Here is a 1,347-nt window from a genome sequence, read left to right as displayed (position 1 = left end):
GGCCTTACTGTTTAAATATACCACACCCCCTCAGGTCTTACTGTTTAAATATACCACACCCCCTCAGGTCTTACTGGTTAAATATACCACACCCCCTCAGGGCTTATTGTTTAAATATACCACACACCCCCAAAGGTCTTATTGTTTAAATATACCACACCCCCTCAGGCCTTATTGTTTAAATATACCACACCCCCTCAGGCCTTATTGTTTAAATATACCACACCCCCTCAGGTCTTACTGTTTAAATATACTACACCCTCTCAGGCCTTATTGTTTAAATATACCACACCCCCTCAGGCCTTATTGTTTAAATATACCACACCCCCTCAGGCCTTATTGCTTAATTATACACTATATATGTTATTGCTCCCTATCAGATGTATTGTCAGTGTATTAAGTGGAAGATCAGGAAAGGAAAAGAGTGCTATAAGACAGTGGAGGCAGTGTAATCTAGTGGTGTTACAGAGTACGATGTACGCATGGAGTCAGAGTTATAGTACAAATGGTCTCTGAAAGAGGTTGAAGAGACAGACAGAGGTAGCAGGCACCTCTAACTTCTGTTTTAGACTAACTAACAAGCTCATGAACATATGGCTGACACACACACACACACCTCCCTACCTCTCACCAAGGCTCTCATCGACCTTCTCTCCTGCCGGGCCTGGTGCTATACAGCTGATTTATTCAAAGGGACGAAGCTCTCATTCAATTTTCTCCATATTCATAAGCATCAGTTCGTTTCGTTTCTCACCCCCGCTCTCATTTCCCCTTTCAGTTCTAAATTAAAGGTTCAGGGTTGAGCCAGGCCTTTCATCATGGGGTGGGGAGGAGGGGAGGAGGAGGGGAGGAGGGGAGGAGGAGGAGAGGAGGGGTCGACGGCTTACTCAGAACACCACTCTGTATTTATTACCCACCCCACCTTCACCACCACCACCACCACCCCTCCAAACTCACTCAGCCCCCACCCTCAACCCTTCACCCTCCTCCACCCCTTCTCCCCTCCTCCACCCAAGGCACCTGGCGAAAATGATTCATTAATTCAAATTGCAGCGTTTTGATAAGCAGCAGTTCAAAGGCATCGGCAGGGAAGAGAGAAGAGGGGCAAGAGGAGGATAGAGGAAAGGGGAGAAGAGAGGAAGCGGGAGAAAGGAGAGGGAAGAAAGATAAAGAAATACGATGTGAACGTACAGGAGAGTGCTGAGGAGGAGGAGAGGAGAAGGAGGAGAGGAGAAGGAGGAGAGGAGAAGGAGGAGAGGAGGAGGAGGAGAGGAGAAGGAGGAGAGGAGGAGGAGGAGAGAGGACAGGAGGAGAGGAGAGAGGACAGGAGAGTGCTGAGGAGGGAGA

Source organism: Salmo trutta, chromosome 24 (genome assembly GCF_901001165.1).
Source record: "Salmo trutta chromosome 24, fSalTru1.1, whole genome shotgun sequence".
NCBI classification, from domain to species: Eukaryota; Metazoa; Chordata; class Actinopteri; order Salmoniformes; family Salmonidae; genus Salmo; species Salmo trutta.
This window is presented reverse-complemented; position numbering follows the sequence as displayed.